At 32.6% G+C, this 13667-nt stretch overlaps 2 pseudogenes across 2 annotated transcripts; one reads left to right on the top strand and one right to left on the bottom strand.

Annotated features, from left to right (window-relative positions):
* Positions 1 to 423: 423 nt before the first annotated feature.
* On the top strand, positions 424 to 3175 carry LOC146897190 (uncharacterized; annotated as a pseudogene). Its single transcript, XR_015023265.1, has 7 exons — positions 424 to 765; positions 1229 to 1331; positions 1445 to 1510; positions 1773 to 1946; positions 2039 to 2135; positions 2522 to 2628; positions 2713 to 3175. The product of XR_015023265.1 is annotated as an uncharacterized LOC146897190 (transcript).
* On the bottom strand, positions 2837 to 13585 carry LOC146897191 (disease resistance protein RPV1-like; annotated as a pseudogene). Its single transcript, XR_015023266.1, has 6 exons — positions 12974 to 13585; positions 5618 to 6722; positions 5164 to 5475; positions 3720 to 4880; positions 3424 to 3486; positions 2837 to 3265 (listed from the first exon to the last, which is right to left on the bottom strand). The product of XR_015023266.1 is annotated as a disease resistance protein RPV1-like (transcript).
* Positions 13586 to 13667: the final 82 nt, after the last annotated feature.

The following is a 13667-nucleotide window of genomic DNA, read 5'->3' on the forward strand; positions in this document are numbered from 1 at the left end:
TAATAAGGCCATTATAGTAAAAGTAAAAACAATTATATCAAAAGTAGTAACATTTATTAATTGTCTTGGTTTGTGTAAAATGTCAAAGAGTGACAATTAAAAAAGAACGGAGGTTTGTACTTTTTTTAATAAAAGTATTCATTATTCAATAAGACTTTGGTGGTGAGAATTTAGAGGATTAAGTCTTTGCAATAATTGTCAGGAAACTTAAATTATTCTATAAATGATCCATAAAAGCATCATCAAGAATTGACTGACTCAAATTAATTGGCAATGTAAAGGTAAGATCATGTCATCAATTGCAACAATCATTTATGATGTAATTGAAAAAGTAATATGATGAATAACTAAATCGTGTGGGTCTATTTAATCTAAAGGTTAAAATTAGTGGTACACCGGTGAACCACTTAATTGATGTAGAATCCACCGATAATATAATGATGAAGTCGATATTAGTTTACACAATCATCACACTTGTTGTGCTCTTTCTCCTCTCCCGTTCCTAAACCAACAACAATCCTCAACCCTTTCAACATACTGATACTGATGAGTTCAATGTTACCAACAGGATCGCCCGCCTATTCCCTGAAATCGATGTGGACCCCACTGACCAGTTCGTCTCCGTTCACGAATTGACTCAGTGGAACGTTCATCATGTCCAACAACAGATTTTGCATCGCAGCCAGAAAGAGATGGTCGTTTATGATAAGAATCGAGATGGTTTTGTTTCCTTCTCTGAGTTCGGTCTTTCCACTTCCACTTCAGGTTCTCTTTCTTCTTTCATTTTCCTTTTTTTTCTTGTTTCCAAATTATATTATGTATTTGGTTTAATCTAAGTTGAGTTTAAGTTCTAAGTTGTTTACGGCAAGCAAGGTTTTAGGGATTCTTAATTTGTGGGGTAAATTTCATAATTTTTTTAATTTGAAGGAATGTTTCATTTTTAGATTTGATGAGTAAAAATAGACTTTTCTTGAATCATCATTTTCTAAGTTTTCATTTTTTTGGTAAAAACAAAAAAAAATATCTTTTTGATCCTTGCAAGAATTAGGGAGTGAGTTGTTTTTCTTCATGTGACATAATCAATTTGGCCTTATTTTATTTATTTAAAAATTGATAATAGAATACATCATATGGTGTTTGACTTTGACTATCGCTATTTTAGTTTCTTTGTTAACCTTTATGACTGTGTATTGAATTGAATGTTGTAATTTGTATTTTCATTCAACAGAGGATGACCCTTTTGGTTATGATATGAGGCTGTTGGAAGAAGAACATTTTAATGCATCAGATGTAGATGGTGATGGTCTTCTGAACTTATCTGAATTCAATGAGTGAGTTTCTTTTTACTACTTGTCTGCACATGCACAAGCACAACTAGATACTGTGGTGAATCAATGAACGGTGGTCCTATTTATTCAAACTAATTTTTTTCAGTGTCTTGTAGTTTTCTTCACCCGGCTGACAGCAACAACCCAAAGCTTCAACAATGGTTGTGCAAGGAGGAAGTCCGGTAACTCCAATCTTGTTTGTTATTTATGACAGAATCAAAGTAAATTTGTCATCCATAGTATTTTTATTTCCTAAGAAAAATGCTCTTAAATTTTTCAATCCTCTGTTGGGCTATCCCCGCTTATTGCTTTGTGAGGGATGTATGCGCGACTAATTTGCATTTGAAAATGAATTCTTCTTTGCAATAATTTGCCTTGCCTTAGACGAAGTTACACTATTGGAATACCTTTTTAAGAGGCCAGTGCCTTTTTATTTCTTTATAGGGAAAGAGATATGGACAGAGATGGGAAAGTCAGTTTTAGAGAATTTTTCTATGGTCTCTATGATTTGGTAAGCAACTATGATGAAAAAAGTCACAATGATTCACATCATTCTGATGATTCAATGGATGCTTCAGCTAAGGTTTTGTTTTCTCAGCTTGACAAAGATTTTGACGGGTATTTACCTTTCTTTGTGGCAATATATAGTAGTTTCCTCTATAGCACAACATCCATTTTTTCTTATGGGTTTTGATTTCAATATGTTGCAGGTATTTGTCAGATATTGAACTGTTGCCTATAATTGGGAAAGTCCATCCATCTGGACATTATTATGCAACAAAACAAGCAGAATACTTAATGTCACAGGTATTGAATTTAACATTACCATAATTACACTGTAGCTGTTGACAAAGGTGTCATTCCTTTCTTACAAAGGCATCCGAACTTGTGAATGATCGTTGTTATTGCATTGCAATTCAAATTTTGAATCAGCAAGCAAATATTTTAAATTATAGATAGTATCAGATCACAAGATTCAGAAGCATTGTAAAAACTAATTTGGCGTAGAAATTGACCAAGATGAGTCAACAACGCCAAAAGTATAGTGATATGATGGCTATGAACGAATGAGCAAGCAACTATGTGAATAGGGCTGTCCAAAAAATAGCGAGTAAGATAGCTTAACAAGCACTACAACATCAGGTGGATAGCTTAATTTTATCAGTAACCTTTCTATGCTGCTATGATAACAGGCACAAATTGACAATGATGGGCTCCTTAATTTGACTGAGATGATTGATAATGCATATACATTATTTGTTTCTATTTTCCCGGACGAGTTCTTTTAAGTACATGTTAGGTAAGGGAAGTTCTCTAGTCATCTATCTCAATCTACATTCAGTGAAGATTTTTCATCTAATATTTCTGTAATCTTCAATTGCAGGAAATTTTGGCAAATGAGTCTAGATTTGAATCCTATCATTGCAATTTTTTCGCAATATCAGGTGACAATGAGTCAGTTTTGAGTTGAATGGCACAAAGTTCATCGTAGCAGCAGGGAGCTGGGACCAACATCGGAGGTCATACAATAATGGACAAAAACTGGATCTTCAATTGGTGTTGCTAATAGGTGTGGAATGCTCATGAAATCAGTAAAGTAGTTGGCGCTGTCAGCTGTGCTAAACTCACGTTGGGCAATGATTATGAGCAGGTGCAGCGAGTAGGATTTCAAGTCAGCATATCTTGTAATTTTGATAGCTCTTTTCTTAGCTTGTGCTTCGACTAGAGCCTAGTAATGTATTTCTTTGCATCTTAAAAAAACATATCAGTGGGAATATTTTTTATGGATAAAAATATATACGATAGTTTTCTTGTCTTGATAATAAAACTTTATTTTGAAGTATGAATATTGATCACAAGTATTGCGAAGTTCCTTAGTCTGGTTGAATCTATCGGCATGGCATAAAAAACACAATACCTTGATCTAAGAAGGCCAACTACAATACAATTGATGAATGAAACAAATACCTCCTAAAATTATACAGATGATATTGTTCCTAAGGCATTACTAAAATGACATGCTAACAACTAACATTTTCTTTTTGAACGGCAAAATGATAATTTATTGAAAAAATGAGAGAAGTACAAATGGTACCTGACCCATAACCGGGGAGAAGTACAAGGGGTACTCACCCCAAAAGGAACCAACAACAACCTCCTAAAACAGCATACACAGAAGTAAAAACTCATTAGCAGCACAGAGAATAGTAATATTACTATACTATCAAAGTAAAACCTCATCAACGGCACATAAAGCATTCTTTATGACTAACCCTAGGATAAAACCTCATTAGCGGCACATAAAGCATTCTTTATGACTAACCCTAGGAAAACTGTAAGTATATAAATTTCATTTCTCATTAAAAAAAATGAGATACATGGACCTTCAGCAACAATTTCCATTTGTTGAATGAAATTGAGATACTGTGAGATGTTTATTGGGCTGACCCCAAGCCCTCTCAACGACATTACTGGCACGTACCCTAATGTTGGCGTTCCTGATTCTGCTGTAACTTTAATTTTGAACTTCGCCTGATTTTTCACCCGGCTATTAAGATAGCGAGACAAACCTTGGTCACACATCAGATACACATGGTCTGATTTAATTTCTTGACTAGGCTTATTCAAGTATACTTGAATATTTTCAGCTTCACTGCCAACACTAATATTAAATCTCAAAATGAAACCCTCTGATTCAACTTGTGGAACAATAAAGCAAAATATGAAGGCCAATTGATCAGAGGAATGATTCACAAAAGAGAGATCAATAACCATGTAATTACGTGTTGTTCTATACACCAACCATTTTGGAACACTGCTTCCTGGATACACATATGTGCCTTGAGCATCATAATCACGATCACTGGATGTAGATATTTGCTTGTGTGCAAATTTCATCATGCTAATTTGTGCATTCAATTCTATTGCTTTAAGAGAATGCTCAACTAGTTTCACACAATTCCAGAAAGAAACCTTTGTCTTGTTTTCCTTTAACACTTGAAGAGCCCTTGAAGGGAAAGTTACGTTCTCTAATGATACACAGCCGGTGGCATCTAGAGTTATCAACGATGAAGGAAGCTTTGGTAGATTTTGAAGCTTCCTACAATGTCGTAATTCTAGATGTCTCAGACTTGAAAGGCGCCTGATGCTTTTAGGCAAGTTCTCAATGAAACTGTGTGAAAGAAGCAACTTTTCAAGTTTGGTTTGAAGTCCAATTGATGATGGCAGTTGTTTGATACCTGTGTGCTCTAAATTTAACAATACCATTTCCTTTGAGGTTACTGAGAACTCTTTTAGTTTGACGCAACCAGCAAGCGATAGATAACGAAGGGAGCTTAAATGAATGCTGCTTTTGAGGCTTGTGAGGGAAAAACATCCACCTAGATCCAATTTCTCGAGCTTGTTCAGAGAAAATACTGATGGGTGTATACTAGTCAGCCGTCCACACATGCGAAGATCAACTATTGCAAGATTTTTAGCCTTTGACAAGTTTGGAAGCTCCGTCAGTTGTGAGGATAACCTCAATATTAGAAACTTCAAATTCACAACATCCTGTAGTAAACACAAAGCATATATTAATGTCACCATAGATATCAAATTAAAAGTGGTTAAATTTAGGATATCTTAATTGAATTATAATTTAGAAAGCAAATATACTGATTTTGCTTTTGATTCTTTTTTGTCTGTGTAAAAGAGTTTAACTGAGACATTCAATCATATTTAGTGGTATAAACATGTTTTAAGTATAGGAATGGACAAGCAAATGCGTAACACTCTGTATCAAATTTAATATATACATACATGTATTATTTTATGCTCATTCATATTTTATTACCTTCTCTTCATGCCAAAGTTTTTTGACTTGGCTGTTTTGCAAGTTCAACACAACAAGTTTCTCCCCATTAAACTTAGATGGTAAAGACTCTAGGGGGTAACATGCCCAACGAAGATATCTGAGTTCATTCGGCAAAGATTTAAGCCCTTGAGGAAGATTCAAGCTTCGAGGAATTTGGAAAAACACATAGTATCCTTTAGTATAGATATCCAGATATTGTAGCTTGTTCATCTTAGCAAAGACCTTGGAATTTAACTGCAGATCCTTAATTATTGAAAAGTCGGCAGCTATGCTTCGAATAGCCTCACTCCCCTGCAGCAAGTAAATTAGCAGTAGAAAATTATCAAACATCATTGTGAGCAACTTTTCGTACAAAAATATTTAAATCGTAAAACTAGATTGAAATACAAATATAACTATATATTTAGATTTTTCATATACTATATATACATACCTTGTTATGTTTTAGTACTTGGTAAGTGTCATAATCAACTAGTCGACTTTGATTTCCAGGATCATCAATGGATTCTTCGCGAACAAATTCCCAAGCTGTTTCTTGTATAATGGTGTGCATGGATACAACATTATCTGGAGAAATATTTATAAGAGCTTTATTTTTTAGACTTTCTAACTCTACACCCACCGGATAACCTTGATCTTTTGTCAACAGTTTTATGTCGTCAACATTGAGATGCAATCCGCCTATGAAACATGCAATGTCTAAAAACATCCTCTTCTCATGACGATTAAGATCATTGTAACTCAATCTGATAATTTCATGAAATTTTTTAATCGGAACTTTTTTAACCCTCTCTAATTGGTCTTCCCATTCTTTTTTATCTTTTCCACGCAGCTTACGACCCAAAATTTCAAGAATGAGTGGAATTCCTTTGGCATACTTGACCATCCTCTTGGACAAGTCATAGTACTCTATTTGATATGTATGATTTTGTTCAAAGGCATTCAAATTGAAAAGCCTAAGAGAGTCATCAAAGTTTAATGGCCTAACCTCATATATATCATTGACAAAAACCCCTTTGGCAAGTACTTGCTTATCGACGGTTGTTATGATGATTCTACTACCTTTTCCAAACCAATCAAGTGTTCCAATTAAAACATCTAGTTGCTCTTGATCACTCACATCATCAAGAACAACAAGAACCTTCATAGTCCGAAGCCTCACAAAATCACGATAGGGCAATCTATGTGGTGTGTTGATTATCAAATCTCGTTCCCCTAATAAAGTAGAAAAAAGCTCTTTCTTTAAACGTATTATTCCATGTCTTCTACATTCCTCTCTTACATTAGCCTTAAAGTAACAACCATTATATTCCGAACATAGCATGCTATATACTTCTTCTGCAATAGTTGTCTTTCCAATACCACCCATACCCCAAATTCCAATAGCACGAACATCTTGTGACTCTACTTGTAACAATGATTCTACACGTGAAATTTGTTTGCCAATTCCAATAAGTCCTTTTGAATTGACAAGATGCACATGATCCAACCTCTTCAAAACAAATTTAACTATTTCTTCAACAAGTTCGGCATCATTCCTATAGAATAAAAAAAAATGAAGAGAACAATGTATCAAATTGAATTACATTTCTTTGGATGTAAAGCAAAAACGAGAAAGGCCACTTTCCATAACTTTTTTGGTGGTGGCCAGAGTTCGAACCCCGGACATTGTCCATACCAACTGAAGTAAACTCACGAGAACAAGAAAAAAAAACTTCCATAACTAACATATATTTAATATTATCATTTAGGTGTTTGTTTTTAAAAACTTAAAACATGTTTTGTCAAATTCCTATAAATGTTTTTGTTCTCAAGCTTTATGTCATGCTTCTATTCTTATTAGTAATGTATTTCCTAATCATGTTCTCAATAAAACTCCCTATGAAATGATATATCAATCTGGGCTCCGTTCTTTTTTAAAGTAAATATACATCCTCTCTTCTTTTCTCAATTCAGTTCCTTCTTTAGTTTCTTAGAGTGCAAGAAACATCTCTTCCTATAAATCTCCAGATATTTCCAATGCTATAATAACAAAAGAACTTATATCTAACAACATAATCACCCTTCCTCTCCATCTCTTTAAGTTCACGAAGACCAAGCTATAATTGGAAGGTCCAATTAGGGCTGGCAATGAACCAAACCAACTCGACAATAGTTCGGAGCTCGGTTCGACAATTAACTCGTTGAGTTTGGTTCATGAACCAAATGAGCTGAACTTAAGCTGAAAATTAAGTTCGTTAAATAAATGAGCCGAACTTGAGTTGTATATAGTTCGACTCGGTTGGTTCATGAACCGACTCGGTAATATATATATTAGGTTTGTAAAAATTAATAAAGTATAATCTCAAATAATAAAAGATAAAATATGTAAGTTACTACAAGCTTCCTCTAGGATTTATGTATGTACTTGTTTTTAGAGGACTTATCACTAGTTTAATTAACAATAATTATAATAAAAGAGAGAAAGAAGAAAAAAGAAAGAAAAAGAAGCTAATGACATAGTCGTGTAGGCTTTTAACCAAGTGTAACAAAATTAGTCCCACATCGGTTACTTTAAACACATTAGAGAGGAGAAATCCTTATAAAAGAGAGCTCATGTATGCTAATAGCGCTACAGTGGTACTACTTTCTTACTTAGTGGTGCTAAGACGTCCACATTTTCTCATATTAGTTCAATTTTTGTTTTTCTAAAAAAACAAATTAAAAGGTCAAGATGATTTTTTTTGACAAAAATAGGAAAAAAAAACTTTTGAATTATGTAAACGAGTTGACCCTATTGAGCCGAATCGAGTTGTTCGCGAACTTTAAACGAGTCGAACTCGAGTCAAAAAAATGGTTTGTATCGAACTCGAGTCAAAAAAATGGTTCGTATCGAACTCGAGTCGAGTTTCGAGCCGAGTCAATTCTTATCGAGTCAAGTCGAGCCCAGATGAGTTCGACTCGACTCATTTCCAGCCCTAGGTCCAATAGACATAGAAAATCTATAACTTATTTGAAAGACTTCCCCTACAATATATATGTTGTCTTAAATACAATTCTCGTGATTCTAATGTCTTATATTATTTGACTCATGCCTCATCCTATGATAATACTGTATTTCTCTTGCTCATTTTTATTTTATCTCTACTATCACTAATTAGAATGTTGTTCAACATGAAAGCTCAATAACTGAATTGAATACAGTTGAAATTTATTCTATTGTTTGTTTTGTGTGCAGGTTGTTCTACCATCCTTATTTATTAATTTTGTTAGTCTGCAGCAACTTAACTTAATTTTTTCCCTCCACTAATCCCTTATTAGGTTTGCAACAACTCTATCCAAAAAATTTGGCTCTAAATTTGCATCATATATGTTTTTCATTTCTCTCTAATAACCATGAATATTTTTCAAAGCAAAAATTTAGAGCCCGTTTGTTATAGCTTTTTTTAGGAAAAAATCATTTTTTTAAATAAAATAATCACTTTTAAGAATATTGCATTCGTTTGTTACAAATTTTTAAAAAAATCAGAATCTAAAAAAAATCTAAAAACAACTTCAAATGAGAAGCTGTTCAGAGCAGCTTCTAAAAAAATAGATTTTTTTTAGAGGAGGGAGAAAATATGGATCTAAAAATTGAACTAATTTTGTAACAAAAAAATCGCTTTTATATAGCTGTATCCAAACAAACTAAATTATTTTAAAAAAAAAAGTGATTTGTACACCGCTAAACAAACGCAAAATAGATTCTGATTTTTCAAAAAATCTCTAAAAAATAATCTATAAATTATTTTATGTCAAAATCACTTTTATTTTAATCCGTAACAAACGGGCCCTTAATAGATATCTTAATCCTTATCCTTATTATTTATTATTTTTATTAGGTCTGCAACAACTTAACCTATTGTACACTTATTTAATACGTTTACAAATAGAATACCCTAATTTCCATGCAAACTCGGCTACCCTAAATAATTTGTTAGGAACCATGAACTACATTAATTTTTGATGTTTAACTATAAAAGTAATCCTTATTTATTAATCTTATATAATAAAGCTTAACCCCTAAAGCTATTTCTAACCCTAATATTTTTCCCCCATTTCTCCTTCCACTTTTCTGAGCCATTGGATCTTGCACATTTAGGCGCCATTCAATTTTAGTCATTGACCATCTTACATAATTAATGCCAGCCGAATTTTGTTATCAAGTTTGCTATAATTTTGGCCATATCCGAAATTTGTTATCAATTCACTTAAATCCGAAATTTGTTTTGCTATAGTTTTGGCCAGCCGAATCCTTATTTATAATTTTGTCCATATCCGAAATTTGTTATCAATTCACTTAAATCCGAAATTTGTTTTGCTATAGTTTTGGCCAGCCGAATCCTTATTTATAATTTTGTCCATATCCGAAATTTGTTATCAATTCACTTAAATCCGAAATTTGTTTTGCAATAGTTTTGGCCAGCCGAATCCTTATTTATAATTTTGGCCATATCCGAAATTTGTTATCAATTCACTTAAATCCGAAATTTGTTTTGCTATAGTTTTGGCCAGCTGAATCCTTATTTATAATTTTGGCCATATCCGAAATCTTATATAATAAAGCTTAACCCCTAAAGCTATTTCTAACCCTAATATTTTCCCCCCATTTCTCCCTCCACTTTTCTGAGCCATTGAATCTTGCACATTTAGGCGCCATTCGATTTTAGCCATTAATCATCTTACTTAATTAATGTCAGCCGAATTTTGTTATTAAGTTTGCTATAATTTTGGCCATATCCGAAATTTGTTATCAATTCACTTAAATCCGAAATTTTTTTTGCTATAGTTTTGGCCAGCCGAATCCTTATTTATAATTTTGTCCATATCCGAAATTTGTTATCAATTCACTTAAATCCGAAATTTGTTTTGCTATAGTTTTGGCCAGCCGAATCCTTATTTATAATTTTGTCCATATCCGAAATTTGTTATCAATTCACTTAAATCCGAAATTTGTTTTGCTATAGTTTTGGCCAGCCGAATCCTTATTTATAATTTTGTTAAGTCTGCAACAACTAAACCTAATATTTTCCCTCTTAATACTAACCCTAATTTTTTTAGGTTTTGTTATTTTTACGTTTGGTTACATCCCTCAAATATTTTAACAAGCAACAAATTTTACTACTAGGAAGGGATTTATAATTTATGCAAATTTGTTTCTGTCATATCTAATTGTTTTGGATTTTTTCGTTCTTCTATTCTTATATAGTTTATGTATAAGTTATTCAACTTACCATCAATCTAATTTATTCGGCCATAATTATGTTAGTTGTTTTGGGAGTTCAAAATATTACTATAACAAGCCGTGGTAGGATGATTTACAGTAGGATACTTGACGTATGATAATTTACAAGGAAAATTATCATTAAAACTAAGTGCACAATATAAATGACATAAATATAGAATCATGACAGATATTTTAAACTTACATACAGAACTGATTGGAATCAAAATACATTTGCTTTGTTTCAGTAATTTATAATTTGTGTGGTGTTTTTGCCAAAATCTCTTTCGTTAAAAAATTATGGATTGCTGCTCAATGTCGCTAAAAATATTTTGAATCAATTGCACAATCTGCTTTTATAGTTCTATTTAAAATTATGACATTAAAATTATAAGTTGGGATCGTTACTTATAAAATTTTGCTTTTGTCTACTGATGAGTCATAAATTAGTCTATTTTAATGCTTTATTTAGTTTAGTTTTATTTAGATTTGATTTTATTTTATTGCATATTTATTTCCTTTTTGAATATTTTACTTTAAATTGCTTTTTATTTTATTTTAGGAACGAATATATGGTGGAAGGTGTCTTGGAGCAAAAGAAAGAGGACTGGAGCAAATACAGTACAAGAATACGAAGATACGAGACAAAAATATGTCTCTACCAAGTCAGAAGCTTGGCACGGCCCGTGCCAACATGTGGCACGGCCGTGCCACCCTCCAGGATACTCTTTTGCTGCTTTTCTTCAAGCCCAAGTTACTCTGTTGTAGTTTTATTGCTTTGCCCTTATAGTTGCTTAGATTTTAAGTCAATTGTAAAGCTATAAATAGAGTAGCACTCCATCATAAACATTCATCTTTTGTTCTTGGAATAAAAGTTCACTTTTATATTATTATTCTTTTATTGTTTTCTCTCTTCTTCCCCCATGTCTACGATGAACGTTAGCGAGTAGATTTCTCTTGTCTTGGGATTATTGGATAAGTCTAATGACATAATCCTAATCGAACCAAGCTTTAACCCTAATTTTATGTAATCGTAATTTCTAATTTAGATTCACCGTTATAACATGAATTAACAATTATCAAACTGTAGAAGCGAAAGTGGAGGGTTTGATAATTGTTAATCCATCATCCCAAACATCAATTCATAAAGCGAGAGCGGAGCTTTGATGTTGGAACAAGTGAGTCTAGACAATAATTGCAAATACAGCGAAATAGTCTTTGCAATTATTGAGACACAAGTAGTTTCAATCCTTATAAGCATCTTCTAGAAATCAAGTCAGCGAAATAGGCTTGGTTACTAGGAGTAAACTCTCACCGGACTTTCATCGGAAAGGTGAGGGGCTAAGGGAAACCGGTCTTTAGAAATTAAGGTGTAAACCATGAAATTAGAAGTTAAAGTCTTGTCTAGTGAAGGGTTTGTTATTATGACGAACCAATGATCCCAAGACTCTTTTATTATTATTGTTATTTACCTTCAGCAATTAACCTACTATTTTATAATTTTTCTTCTCTTCTAATCATTCTCTAAAAGTTAATTGAATTCACAACTCCCTAGCGGAACGATACTCTTCTTACTACTATTACTTCGATAGACCGTGCACTTGCGGTTTGGCCTATCATCTACTACATTTATAATGTCCTAAAAATATTATTAACAGATGACAATGAGGACTGTATTAACACCACTTCAAATGTAGTGTATAAGGAGATTTTCCAAAATGTGTGAACAACCATTGTATGTTCTTAATTCTTTTATTATCTATGTAATGGATCATATCACAATATATTAACTTCTCCATTTTTTATGACCCGGGCGGTAGCACGGGTAAAAGTTCTAGTTTTGTTAAGTTGCAGCAACTTAACCTAATTTTTTTCCCTCCACTAATCCCTTATTAGGTTTGCAACAACTCTATCCTAAAATTTTGGCTCTAAATTTGCATCATATATGTTTTTCATTTCTTTCTCTAATAACCGTGAATATTTTTCAAAGCAAAAATTTAATAGATATCTTAATCATTATCCTTATTATTTATTAATTTTATTAGGTCTGCAACAACTTAACCTATTGTACACTTATTTAATACGTTTACAAATAGAGTACCCTAATTTCCATGCAAACTCGGCTACCCTAAATAATTTGTTAGGAACCATGAACTACATTAATTTTTGATGTTTAACTATAAAAGTAATAAATAAAATTGTCTCGTGCAACAATATAATTTTGTATTCTTTTTATCTTTTTTCTTTATAATTTTTTTTATTATCATTTGATTGTAATATTGTATCTCTAATAATCTAATTTGTGTTTATTGATCGATCCATGATCTTACAGGTTAAATATTATTTATTGGTCTCTATTATAGTCGAGAAGACCCGTGCGTCGCACGGGTCAAAAGTCTGGTGTGTTTGTATATATATATACAGGGAGTGACTCTCATAAGAACATTTCACTATTGTGAAAAATAACCTGCCGCACAAAAATATTAAACGTTCCCTCAAAAAAAAAATATTAAACGTGCATCAATTGGAAATTAAAACAAAACTTACAATTTTTTTGATGTATGAAACCCATTGATATTTGCAGATTTCTTCAAAGCAGATCTCCACCGTTGCACCACGGTCGAATCGTACTTTTGTTCATGTTCTGCAAATGCATCTGCATAAGTTCCATTTTGATGCCTCACAATTGTAGGGTCAACTTTGTAGAAAACAGGCAGTAAAATCTGTCCATCTTTATCTCTACACTCAACAATTTTGACTAGCTCATCCAAACACCATGATGAAGAAGCATAGTTTTGAGAGAATATGACTAATGAAATTGATGATGTTTCAATTGCTTCAAAAAGTGATTGTGATATTTCATTTCCCTTTGTAAGCTTATAGTCTACAAAGTAAACAATTTTCTTTTGAGAAAAAGCTTTAATCAAATGTGGAAGAAAAACTTCACGGATATCTGGACCCCGAAAGCTAACAAAGACATCATACTTGTGAATTTGAGGAACAGAAGATTGAAATTTCAATGTATAGGGAAAATTTGTGTCTGATTTTGTGTTTGCCACTTCACCCTTCAATTTCCAGATAAACAAAAGACAAACAAAAAATGCACGATTAATGTGCATTGTTGATCTTCCTTTGTCTCTCTACTCTACATAAGATTGCCATAACAAAATACAATTAATTAAAGAGAGAATTACAAAGAAATTAATGAAAATAAAATAAAATTACAACCACATTATTGCTT

Source organism: Medicago sativa, chromosome 8 (genome assembly GCF_051527215.1).
Source record: "Medicago sativa cultivar Bolivia chromosome 8, Bolivia_mono, whole genome shotgun sequence".
Taxonomy (NCBI): domain Eukaryota; kingdom Viridiplantae; phylum Streptophyta; class Magnoliopsida; order Fabales; family Fabaceae; genus Medicago; species Medicago sativa.